This window comes from Macaca thibetana, chromosome 11 (genome assembly GCF_024542745.1).
Source record: "Macaca thibetana thibetana isolate TM-01 chromosome 11, ASM2454274v1, whole genome shotgun sequence".
NCBI classification, from domain to species: domain Eukaryota; kingdom Metazoa; phylum Chordata; class Mammalia; order Primates; family Cercopithecidae; genus Macaca; species Macaca thibetana.
The window spans coordinates 117,432,948-117,445,820 of record NC_065588.1 but is presented as its reverse complement, the minus strand read 5'-3'; the positions used below and the strand labels follow the sequence as shown (position 1 = coordinate 117,445,820).

At 46.1% G+C, this 12,873-nt stretch overlaps 1 protein-coding gene and 1 pseudogene across 1 annotated transcript in view; one reads left to right on the top strand and one right to left on the bottom strand.

The window, feature by feature from the left end:
• The window catches only part of P2RX4 (purinergic receptor P2X 4), a 341,582-nt gene that overhangs the window by 117,259 nt on the left and 211,450 nt on the right, over nucleotides 1-12,873 (bottom strand). The gene's annotated exons all lie outside the window — the stretch shown is intronic.
• On the top strand, nucleotides 6,313-11,306 carry LOC126930683 (ataxin-3-like; annotated as a pseudogene).

Here is a 12,873-nt window from a genome sequence, read left to right as displayed (position 1 = left end):
TGTTGCCCAGGCTGGTCTCAAACTCCTGGGCTCAAGCAATCCTTCCATCTCGGCCTCCCAGAGTGGCAGGATTATAAGCGTGAGCCACCAGACCCAACCCCAGCTCTGCCATCTCTATGGTGTTACTCCCATGAGCATGATCCAAAATGGTTCCCACCAGAACTGAATTCTAAAAACGCTGGAAGAACTTTGGGAGGCTGAGGCAGGTGGATCACGTGAGGTCAGGAGTTCGAGGCCCACCTGGCCTACATGGTGAAACCCTGTCTTTACTAAAAATACAAAAAATTAGCCGGGCATGGTGGTGCGTGCCTGTAATCCCAGCTACTTGGGAAGCTGAAGCAGGAGAATCGCTTGAACCTGGGAGGCAGAGGCTGCAGTGAGCCGAGATTACACTACTACACTCCGGCCTGAGTGACAGAGCAAGACTCCATTTCAAAAAATAAATAAATAGGCTGGGTGCTGTGGCTTACGCCTGTAATCCCAACACTTTGGGAGGCCGAGGCGGACGGATCACAAGGTCAGGAGATCAAGACCATCCTGGCTAACACAGTGAAACCCCGTCTCTACTAAAAATACAAAAAAAAATTAGCCAGGCGTGATGGCAGGCGCCTGTAGTCCCAGCTACTTGGGAGGCTGAGGCAGGAGAATGGCGTAAGCCCGGGAGGCGGGGCTTGCAGTGAGCCGAGATTGCACCACTGCACTCCAGCCTGGGCGAAAGTGTGAGACTCCGTCTCAAAAACAAAACAAAACAAAACAAAACAAATAATAAAATAAATAAATAAATAAAAATAAAAAATAAAAAGCCTGGAAGAAGGAGGGAAGGAGAAAGGTGGGGCGTGGTCCTCCCTTGAAGGATGTGATCTGTCACTGCCACTTGCAGGTCACTGGCCAGTGCGTAGTCATGCGGTCACACCTACCTGCAGTAGAAGGTGGGAAATGCAGTCCTTATTCTGCTGACCATGTTCCCCACCGAAAATCAGGGATCCAGATATTGAAGACAACCAAGAATTCCTGCCACCAACACCCATGAAACAGTCCTCTGACCTGGGCTGAATGAGTAGCCTGTCCTACACATGCAATGAAATATTTGGGTTCCTAGCGGATCTGGGCAGCTCTGAGGCATATAACATAGCCCAGCCAGGAAAAGACTCCCAAAAGAGAATTTATTTGTCCAGGAATGTACAGGCAAAAAATGACCATTCTGTGTTTTTCCATGGGGTAGAGGCCCGATCAACCTCATGTGGTTTGTTCTGTCCAGCTCGGCACTGACAGAGGCTGGTGGGGGCTGGGGGAGGGTCTGAAAGTCCAGGGTCTCAGGTATGAACTATTGCTCTGATCAGCTGTGTCCTGTGGGCATATGCTGGGTTCCTACATGACCCAGAGGTCACTGATTTCACAAGATCTGCAAACAATCCAATATTCAAATATTTAACTATAGCAGAGATTGATAGATTTTTCTGTCATGCCCAACTTCCCCCTCTAGCTGCATCTGAAATCAACAGACCTTCATCTCCGTAGCTGTGGCTTATTGGACCATTCCCTGATTCACCAGCTGAACGAGAGTCATGCTCTCTTCTGAGGCTCCATCATACCTGGAATAGACATCTCTTGGTAGGACCATACTTCCTATGTTCTCAGTTGATATGGCTCAGGTCGAGCTGTCCCCTTCCACAAGTCGCAGGGGCGGGTCCAGGACTCAGTCCTAGATAATCAAAGCACGATTTTCCCCTGGCTACTGTGCTTTGTTCAAGAGCAGGCACATGATTCAGGTTGGTCTAAGACAAGTTCTGGAATTTTGGCTAAAATCATTGAAAAAGTGTTGCTCTTTGAGTTGGAGTTACTAAGCTGGCAGGATATAAGCCTAAAGTTCTTGGTGGCCATCATGCCAGCAGGGAATTAAGTTGACTCAGAAAAAACCAGAGGGAAATGATGGAGGGATTTCTGATAACATCATTTGGACACCCTGATCAAGCCATACCTGAAACCTCAACTAGATTTAGGAACCAATAACCTCCCTTTATTGCTTAAGCCAATTGGAGCAGGCACACCTAACACTTTTGACCAAGAGTCTTGGATAATCTAGCATCTCTATGTCCCTTCATAATGTGGCTTCTCATTTTGTATCTGATGTTGCAATATTCCTGAGCACATTTAATGCATCCTCCTTGGCTCCGAGAATTTTTTTTTTTTTTTTTTTTTGATGGGGTCTATCTCTGTCGCCCAGGTTGGAGTGCAGTGGTGCGATCTCAGCTCACTGCAACCTCCACCTACTGGGTGCAAGTGATTCTTCTGCCTCAGCCTCCCGAATAGCTGGGACTACAGGTGCGTGCCACCATGCCTGGCTAATTTTAATATTTTTAGTAGAAACAGGGTTTCACCATGTTAGCCAGGCTGGTCTCAAACTCCTGACCTCAAGTGATCTACCCTCCTCAGCCTCCCAAAGTGCTGGGATTACAGGCATGAACCATCTCCCCCGGCCGGCTATGAGATATTGAAACCAGAATTCCTCCTGGGTGCCAGGCACAACTCAGGTGTTTGGGGAATGCTTGGTGAATGAGTGGATGGATCGATGGATGGATGGACTGATGGATGGAAATAATTAAGATAATACACGTTCCTCCAGAATATCAAACCCTCAAATTGCAGCCTATGCTTCTCCAGGCCTTCCTCAGAATCCTTGCCTTCCCTTGCCCCATTGTTGTGTTCATTCACTGAGGTAATAAATGTTTATTGATCACTACAATGTGTGAGGCTCTGTGCCAGGGAGTGTGTGGCACAGTGGTGCAGCACCCGGGCTCTGGAGTCATACGGACCTGGATTTGAACCCCAGCTCTGCCCCTTCATCTTGGTGTGACCCTGGACAACTTGCTTAACATCTCTGAACCTTGATTTCTTCATCTGTAAAATGAACATCAGTGGTATTTTGCCCATATAGTTGTTGTGAGACTAACCAAGATAAAATGATCCCTTACTATGTGCTGTTTACAAATGTTAGCTGTAATTATGCTTTTGCTTTCCAATTTAACTAGCCAGGTAGGTAGGTAAGTAGCGGGAGAGAGAGAGAGAGGAAGAGAAGGGGGAAACAGCAAAAATAAATGCATTTTTTTCTCTGATAATTTGTGGAAAATATACTTGTCTAGACCAGTGGTTCTCAACTAGGGGTGACTGTGTGCCCCAAGGACGTTTGGCAATGTCTGGACACATCTGAGTTGTCATGACTGAGGGAGTGCTACTAGCATCTGCAGCCAGGGATGCTGCTAATAAACAGGACAACCCCCATGACAAAGAAATGTCTGGTTCCAATGTGCACAGTAGCCAGGCAGAGTGGCTCACACCTGTAATCCCAGCACTTTAGGAGGCCGAGGCAGGAGGATAGCTTGGGCTCAGGAGTTCAAGACCAGCTTAAGCAATATAGGGAGACCCTGTCTCTACAAAAATATAAGCCAAGCATGGTGGCGTGTGCCTGTAGTAGCAGCTACTTGAGAGGCTGAGGCGGGAGGATTGCTTCAGCCCAGTAGATTGAGGCTACAGCGAGCTGTGATTGTACCGCTGCACTCCAGCCTGGGCCATAGAGTGAAACCCTGTCTCAAAAACAATAACAACAAAAACAAAAACAAAAGTATCCACAGTGCCTAGGCTGAGGAATCCTGGTCTGTAATGCATTGACATCTCTGATATTAAGGGCCACAGTGCAAGGTGCAGTGTCTGGCACATAGTAGGTGCTCAATGAATGTTTGACAACCACATGAATGAATGAATCAATCAATCAATCACAGAATGAATGAATCATCGAATGAATGAATGATTATCTAGTTCATTTGTCATTTGGCTGAGTGCCTGGGACAGGGCTGCATCCGAGCAACTGTTCAGTAAATAGCTATGGACAGGTTCCTGCAAAAGTCCCCCTCTGAAGCAGCTGGGGAGTGAGGTCCTGGTAGGGTAACACCCGGCCTCACAGCTGTGGTTCAGGTCATGATAAATTGCTGTGGGAGGCCACAGAGCAGACAGCTCATCACACATTGTGATGGATTCATTGTCTTCTCTCGTGGCCCCCTTTATCTCAAACTCTCAGCAGAGGAGGGTTGAAAGGGGCTGAGCTGAGCGAGGACCTGTGGATTCTGCTCTTCAGGAAAAGGAGGGGAAAATGAGCCCAGACAGGATCATCGTTAACTGGCTCCAAGGTCAAGAGCCCGTTAGAATGTTAGAATTAGAGATGGGGGCAGGGATGCCGGTGGGACTCTCTTCATCACCACACCCTGTCTAATTCATTTATTTAACAAATATTTATTGAGTACCAGAGACTCTTCAGGCATATATGAGTTAACAAAACAGATGAAATCCCTACCCTGTTGGAATTTACATTTTAAAGAAGCAGGATGAACAATGGACACATAGGTCAGACATACTGTATTTGAGGGGTCCTGTGCACTAGGAGAAAAATCAGGTAGGGAGGGAAGATAAGGATGTTTGGGGTTGAGTTTTTCCATTGAGGTGAAATTCACATACCATGAAATTAATCATTTAAAAGTGAACAATTGGCCGGCGTGGTGGCTCAGGCCTGTAATCCCAATACTTTGGGAGGCTGAGGCAGGAGGATCACTTGATCCCAGGAGTTGGAGACCAACCTGGGCAACATGACAAGACCCCATCTCTACTTTTTTTAAGTGAACAATTGAGCGGCATTTAGTTCATTCACAATGTTATGTAACCACTATCTGTCTAGTTCCAGAACATTCTCATCACCCCAAAAGGAAACCCCATACCCATTAAGCAGTCCCTCTCCATTCCCTCTTCCTCCGGCCCCTGGTAACCACTGCTTTTCTTTCTCTGTATGGATTTGTCTGTCTTTGGGTATTTCACATAAATGGCATCATACACTATGTGGCCTTTTGTGACTAGCTCCATTCACAAGAAGCTCACCTTGTTTTCAAGGTTCATTCATGTGGTGGCATGTGCCTTTCATTCTTTTGTATGGCTGAGTAAAATGGAATTGCATGGATAGACCACATTTTGTTAATCCATTCGTCTGTTTAGAGACATCTGGGTTGTTGCCATCTTTGGCTATTGTAAACAGTGCTGCTGTGAACATTCAGGTTACAAGTATCTGTTTGAGGCCTGGCACGGTGGCTCACCCCAGCAGTCCTAGCACTTTGGGAGGCTGGGACAGGTGGATCACTTGAGGTCAGGAGTTCGAGACCAGCCTGGTCAACATGGTGAAACCCCATCTCTACTAAAAATAAAAATAAAAGTGGTACCTGTTTGAGTCCCTGTTTTCAATTCTTTGGGGGTAAAAACCTAAAAGTGGAACTGCTGGGTATATGGTAATTCTGTGTTTAACTTTTTTAGGAATGGCCAGTTTTCCACAGCAGCAGCACCATTTTACACTCCTATCAGTAATATGCAAATGTTCCAATTTCTTCATCTCCTCACCAATATTTGTTATTTTCCATTTTTAAAATAACAGTCATCCTAGCAATAGGAAGCGTGTGTCCTGTGGTTTTGATCTGTTTCCCTAATGCACATCATTACGTGGTGAGCATATTTTCATGTGCCCACTGCCCATGTGTGTATATCTTCTTAGATCATCCTTTGCTCACTTTTGACTCCGGTCATTTGTCCTTTTGTTACTGAGTTAAAAGCATGGGGTTAACTTATTTTTATTTTTATTTTTTTTATTTTTTATTTTTTGAGACAGTCTCACTCTGTCACCCAGACTGGAGTACAGTGGTGCAATCACGGCTCACTGCAACCTCCACCTCCCAGATTCAAGTGATTCTCCTGCCTCAGCCTCCCAACTAGCTGGGACTACAGGCACCCACCACCACACCCGCCTAATTTTTGTATTTTTAAGTAGAGACGGGGTTTCACCCTATTGGCTAGGCTGGTCTTGAACTCCTGACCTCGTGATCCTCCCCTGTTGGCCTCCCAAAGTGCTGGGATTACAGGCGTGAGCCACTGTGCCTGGTCTTTATTTTTATTTTTTGTGACAAGGTCTCGCTCTGTCACCCAGGCTGGAGTGCAGTGGTGCAATCACAGCTCACTGCAGCCTCAACCTCCTTGGCTCAAGCGATCCTCCCACCTCAGCCTCTTGTGTAGCTGGGACCACAGGCACACTTCCACACTAGGCTAATTTTTGTATTTTCTACAGAGACTGGGTTTCACTATGTTGCCTAGGCTGTTCTTGAACTCCTGGGCTCAAGTGTCCTCCTGCCTCACCCTCCCACAGCTCTGGGATTACAGGTGTGAGCCATGATGCCCAGCCTGAATTTTTAAGTAGGGTGACCAGAAAAGACCTCCCTAAGATGATGACTTTTTTTTTTTCTTTTGAGATGGAGTCTCGCTCTGTCGCCCAGGCTGGAGTGCAGTGGCGCAATCTCGGCTCACTGCAAGCTCTGCCTCCCGGGTTCACACCATTCTCCTGCCTCAGCCTCCCGAGTAGCTGGGACTACAGGCGCCCACCACCATGCCTGGCTAATTTTTTGTATTTTTAGTAGAGACCGTGTTAGCTAGGATGGTCTTGATCTCCTGACCTTGTGATCTGCCCGCCTCAGCCTCCCAAAGTACTGGGATTACAGGCGTGAGCCACAGCGCCTGGCCAGATGATGACTTTTAAGTGAAGACCTTAAGAAGGTGATGGGGGATGCCAAGGGGATAACTGAGAAGAGCATTCCAGGCAGAGAGGATGCCAGATGCAAAGACTCTGAGGTAAGTCACTTTCATTTGTCTGTAACTTGGTTTTCCTGTCTGCAAATGGGGAGGAATAAAACCATGAAGCATCACATCAAATGTTGGCAAATTATCAACACCTGGGCTCGCCCACAGCTCTTGCTCTTTTTTTTTTTTTTTTTTTTTTGAGGCGGAGTCTCGCTCTGTCGCCCAGGCTGGAGTGCAGTGGCGCGATCTCGGCTCACTGCAAGCTCCGCCTCCCGGATTCCCGCCATTCTCCTGCCTCAGCCTCCCGAGTAGCTGGGACTACAGGCGCCGCCACCACGCCCGGCTAATTTTTTTGTATTTTTAGTGGAGACGGGGTTTCATTGTGTTAGCCAGGATGGTCTCGATCTCCTGACCTCGTGATCCGCCCGTCTCGGCCTCCCAAAGTGCTGGGATTACAGGCTTGAGCCACCGCGCCCGGCCAGCTCTTGCTCTTAAGCAAGATACTTAATGTCTTAGAGCTTCCATTTGCTCACCTGTAAAATGGTGATAATAATTGTACCAACCTCACAGTGTTATCAAATTAAAAGAAATATGATTTGCCAGGGCTTGGCACACAGTAATGTTCAGAAATGCAGGGTTTGAACGCAGACCAGGAGGACTTCCAGTCCTGAGGGGTGATCACGGCTCACTGCAGCCTTGACCTCCCAGGCTCAGGTGATCCTCCCACCTCAGCCCCTCGAGTAGCTGAGACTACAGGCATGTGCCACCATGCCCAGCTAATTTTTGTATGTTTTGTAGAGACAGGTTTCACCATGTTGCCTAGGCTGGTCTCAAACTCTTAGGCTCAAGTGATGTGCCTGCCTTGGCCTCCCCACGTGCTAGGATTACAGGTGTGAGCCACTGTTCCTGCCTCCCTCCCTCCCTCCCTCCCTCCCTCCCTCCCTCCTTCCTTCCTTCCTTCCTTCCTTCCTTCCTTCCTTCCTTCCTTCCTTCCTTCCTTCCTTCCTTCCTTCCTTCCTTCCTTCCTCCCTTCCTTCTTTCCTTCCCTCCCTCCTTCCTTTCTTTTTCTTGAGTTAGAATCTCACTCTGTCTCCCAGGCTGGAGTGCAGTGGCACAATCATGGCTCACTGCAGCCTTGAACTCCTCGATTCAAGCGATCCTCCTGCCTCAGTCTCCCAAATTGGGATTACGGGCATGAGCCACTGCACCCAGCTCAGTTCCCCTCATTTCTAGGGGAGAGTCTGAAGGGTTTCATGGTATGGGGGCCTGTGGTCCATCCTGACTGGTACCCTGTACATACACGTGTCTGCCCAGCAAATACCATTCGGGGAAATAAAAAAACACAAGATCTATCTTTTTCAACACAAGTTACCATGGTGTTTTGCTTTGTCTTGTTTTTTGGTGGCAAATAGATTGTGGGCCTTGGGGGTCTCAAGTGAGTGCTCAGATCCCAGCTTCCGAGAAATTCCAGTCAGCTATTTAAAACGCCGAGCAGAGCCTGGTGAGAGTGAAACCACAACCCACTAGTTTCCAGCCCTTATTTTTCTCCCTCTAGAAAGAACTAGGAATCAGGAATCTCAAATTCGAGCCATCACTTTGTCCAAAGCTAACTCTGTGACCTTGAGCAAATCCCTTCCCCTCTCTGCCTCAGTTTCCCAGGAATCCCTCTGTAAAGACCTTTTCCTCTCTGTAACCATGGTGGTGCTGCTACTGACCAGCAGAGGGCAGTGTTGCACCAACATTCTCTATGGATCTGCGTTACTTTTGCCTGACCTTGGACAGGAACATTGAAATCATTAATTAGTGGTTTGTGTCATTCTCTTTTTCAAAAAGCCTTATTTTATCCTCAGTGCATAGTCAGAACAAGGTCTTGCCACAGTGTACAGATGAGGAAGCAGAGCCTCAGAAGCATAAGAAACTTAATTACTGGTAATTTTAGTCATAACACATCCTAAATTTAGACTCTCAGAATGGTATGAACCCATTGCTGTATGTATGAGCAGCAAAGCATTGGTAATCCATTACCTGCTTTATGCATCATGAAGCACTTTCTGATCCTCAATATCGACAATTCTCATCTTATTCTCCTCCAGTTTGTAAATGAGCAAACTGTGGCTTCTAGAGGCTGTATCATTTGGCTTAGCTTTTTTTTTTTTTTTTTTTTTAGAGACAAGGTCTCGCTATATTGCCCAGGATGGCCTCAAACTCCTGGCTTTAAGTGACCCTCCCACCTCAGCCTCACGAGTAGCTGGGATTACAAGTGTGAGCCATTGCACTCGGCACCAGCATATTCACAATCAGTTCCATCTTAGAGGCTGTTTGGTGGACTCCCAGAAATATTAGCTTAAAAGTGGCAGAGCCTGGCATTTTGCAGTTTTTATGTGATGAAATGTACTGAGTTCTCATACAAATATTGCTCCTTGTTTTGCAAAAGGAATTAGGCCCCTTTCCCCGTCTCAGCAGCTGACCCATTATTAGCAATCCCCTAGGGAACTGGAATAGCTTTAGATCAACAGTGGTTCTCAAAAGAGACTATCAAATGACACACTTGTCCCCAGCTCCAGATTCCGATATCCACACCCCAAACATCCAATCACTGCTTTTCCTAGTCTTTTGATGGTTTTTGTTTTTGGTTTCAGTTTTTGGTTTTTAGTGTTTTTCTGAGACAAAGTCTGGCTCTGTTGCCCGGGCTGGAGTGCAGTGGTGCCATCTTGGCTCACTGCAACCTCCACCTCCCAGGTTCAAGCTATCCTCCTGCCTCAACTTCCCACCATACCTAGATAATTTTTGTAATTTAAATAGAGGTGGGGTTTCACCATGTAGGCCAATCTGGTCTCAAACTCTTTTTTTTTTTTTTTTTTTTTTTTGGACAGAGTCTCACTTTGTTTACCGAGCCAGAGTGCAGTGGTGTGATCCCGGCTCACTGCAGCCTTTACCTCCCAGGTTCAAGCGATTCTCTGGCCTCAGCCTCCTGAGTAACTGGGATAACAGGTGCACACCACCTTGCCTGGCTAATTTTTATACTTTTAATATAGATGGGGTTTTACCATGTTGGCTAGGCTGGTCTCGAACTCCGGACCTCAAGTGATCCACTACCTCGGTCTCCCAAAGTGCTGGGATTACAGGCGTGAGCCACCGCGCCCAGCCTAAGTTTTTGTATTTTTAGTAAAGATGGGGTTTTGTCATGTTGGCCAGGCTGGTCTCGAACTGTTATTCTCAAGTTATCCACCTGCCTCGGCCTCCCAAAGTGTTGGGATTACAGGCGTAAGCCACCGTGCCTGGCCTTCTGCTTGATCAATTCTGCTGTTAAGACTCTGATGCAGGGACAGGGGGCGGAGCTGGAGGGGGTGGTTCGGCGTGGGGGCCGTTGGCTCCAGACAAATAAACATGGAGTCCATCTTCCACGAGAAACAAGAAGGCTCACTTTGTGCTCAACATTGCCTGAATAATTTATTGCAAGGAGAATATTTTAGCCCTGTGGAATTATCCTCAGTTGCACATCAGCTGGATGAGGAGGAGAGGATGAGAATGGCAGAAGGAGGAGTTACTAGTGAAGATTATTGCACGTTTTTACAGCAGCCTTCTGGAAATATGACAGTGGTTTTTTCTCTATTCAGGTTATAAGCAATGCCTTGAAAGTTTGGGGTTTAGAACTAATCCTGTTCAACAGTCCAGAGTATCAGAGGCTCAGGATCAATCCTATAAATGAAAGATCATTTATATGCAATTATAAGGAATACTGGTTTACAGTTAGAAAATTAGGAAAACAGTGGTTTAACTTGAATTCTCTCTTGACGGGTCCAGAATTAGTATCAGATACATATCTTGCACTTTTCTTGGCTCAATTACAACAGGAAGGTTATTCTGTGTTTGTTGTTAAGGGTGACCTGCCAGATTGCGAAGCTGACCAACTCCTGCAGATGATCAGGGCCCAACAGATGCACCGACCAAAACCTACTGGAGAAGAATTAGCACAACTGAAAGAGCAAAGAGTCCATAAAACAGACCTGGAACGAGTGTTAGAAGCAAATGATGGCTCAGCAATGTTAGACGAAGATGAGGAGGATTTGCAGAGGGCTCTGGCACTAAGTTGCCAGGAAATTGACATGGAAGATGAGGAAGCAGATCTCCACAGGGCCATTCAGCTAAGTATGCAAGTTCCAGAAATATATCTCAAGATATTCCACGGACATCAGGTACAAATCTTACTTCAGAAGAGCCTTGGAAGAGACGAGAAGCCTACTTTGAAAAACAGCAGCAAAAGCAGCAACAGCAGAAGCAGCAGCAGCAGCAGGAGCAGCAGGGGGACCTATCAGCACAGAGTTCACATCCATGTGAAAGGCCAACCACCAGTTCAGGAGCACTTGGGAGTGATCTAGGCGATGCTATGGGTGAAGAAGACATGCTTCAGGCAGCTGTGACCATGTCTTTAGAAACGGTCAGAAATGATTTGAAAACACAAGGAAAAAAAATAATACCTTTAAAAAATAATTTAGATATTCATACTTTCCAACATTATCCTGTGTGATTACAGCATAGGGTCCACTTTGGTAATGTGTCAAAGAGATGAGGAAATAAGACTTTTAGTGGTTTGCAAAAAAAATGATGAGAAAGTAGAACAATGCGTCAGTTGTAGGACTAAATAATGATCTTCCAAATATTAGCCAAAGAGGCATTCAGCAATTAAAGACATTTAAAATAATTTTCTAAATGTTTCTTTTTCTTTTTTGAGTGTACAATATCTAACATGTCTAAAATTAGGGCATTTTTCTTGGATCTTTTTGCAGACCAGCTAATTACCTCTTGCCTCAGGCTTTTTCCATATAGTTAGTTTTCTTTTTCTCTCTTGTAGATAATTTGGCTCACATCATCTAATAGTGGCTTTCATTTCTTATTAACCAAATTAACCTTTCAGGAAAGTATCTCTAGTCCGTATTGATAATAGTAACGGTTCTAGAAGGATAAACGGTTCTCCCTTCAACTGTATACGGTGTGCTCCAGTGTTTTCTTGTGTTATTTTCTCTGATCACAACTTTTCTGCGGCCTGGTTTTCATTATTTTTCCTCAATTCTTTGGAAAGATGGTAATGTTTTCTGAGGTCTAGCGTTTTAAGCCCTACGATGGGATCATTATTTCATGACTGGTGCATTCCTAAACTCTGAAATCAGCCCTGCACAAGTACTTGAGAATAAATGAGCATAAAAAAAAAAGACTCTGATGCATTCTTCAGTATGTCAATTTCATTTTCAACTCTAGAATTTCTGCTTGACTCTTTTTAATTATTTCTATCTCCTTGTTACATTCATCTGATGGAAAATCTGAATTCCTTCTCTGTGTTGTCTTGAATTTCTTTGAGTTTCCTCAATACAGCTCTTTCAAATTGTCTACCTGAAAGGTTGCCTATTTCTGTTTCTGCAGGGTTGGTCCCCGGTGCCTTATTCAGTTTGGTGAGGTCATGTTTTCCTGCGTGGTGTTGATGCTTACAGATATTCATCAGTGTCTGAGCAGTGAAGAGTTAGGCATTTATTGTAGTCTTCACAGTCTGGGCTTGTTTGTGCCTGTGATTCTTGGGAAGGCTTTCCAGGTATTCAAAGGGACTTGAACCCCAAACCCAATAACACTGTGGTTCTTGCGGACTCCTAAAGGTACCACTTTAGTGGTCCTGGATAAGATCCGGAAGAATTCTCTGCATTACCAGGCAGAGGTTCTTGTTCTTTTCCCTTACTTTCTTCCAAACAAACGGAGTCTCTCCCTCTCTTTCCGAGCTAGGCCTCTTGCCTGGGGGTGGAAGGACACAAGAACCCCTGTGGCCATCACCACCGGGACTGCATTGGTTCAGACCTGAAGCAGCCCAGCACTGGGTCTCACCTAAGGTCTGCTAGAAATGCTACCTGACCACCACCTGAGTTCACTCAAGGGCCTGGGGCTCTACAATCAGCAAATAGCAAACCCAGCCAGGGTATTGTCGCTCCCTTCAGGGCAGTGAGTTCCCCTAGGCTCTGGGTGGGTCCAGAGATGCTGTCTGGGAGCCAGGGATTGGAGTCATAAACCATTCTATAGATGTACTAAGATAGAATGGAATTCTATAGACGTACTATTCCACTGCAGCTAAGCTGGCACTCAAACCGCAAGGCAAAGTCCTTCCCACTCTTCACTTCCCTTTCCTCAGTCAGAGGAACCTCTCCTCGTGGCCACCACTACCACCAGCCTACAAGGAGT